The sequence below is a fragment of the Gavialis gangeticus genome, unplaced genomic scaffold (genome assembly GCF_001723915.1).
Source record: "Gavialis gangeticus isolate Ggan-Ray unplaced genomic scaffold, GavGan_comp1, whole genome shotgun sequence".
NCBI lineage: Eukaryota > Metazoa > Chordata > Crocodylia > Gavialidae > Gavialis > Gavialis gangeticus.
In genome coordinates this window covers 6439465-6439872 of record NW_017729015.1, presented here as the reverse complement: position 1 = coordinate 6439872, position 408 = coordinate 6439465, and positions in this window count along the sequence as shown.

The following is a 408-nucleotide window of genomic DNA, read 5'->3' as shown; positions in this document are numbered from 1 at the left end:
CTAGACTGCTGCAGCAGTGTCCCAAATCCATTTTTAAAAATACCCGAAAATCCATGTTCTTCCACAGTTAAAACAAAAAAACCCCACTCTACACACACACACACACTCACACACACACACACACATATATCGAGAGACAGAGAGAGAGAGAGATCAGATGGGTAATGCTTTATTGGTATATTTACAATGTTAAAGCAATTTGGAAGCCTACCAGTGTCTCTGTCATCATGAAAAAATAAATTCTAAATACCTTTATGTGTTGATGTGTGCTTTTGGTTTTCTTCACACATGATGGGTGTGTGATGGGGAGATTTGGTGTTCGCAGGAAAGGGGTGAGAAGGGTTGTGGGGGAAGGTGGGTGGGTGTGTGTGGAGGGATGTGGGTTGGTCTGTGGGTAGGTGTGGGGCA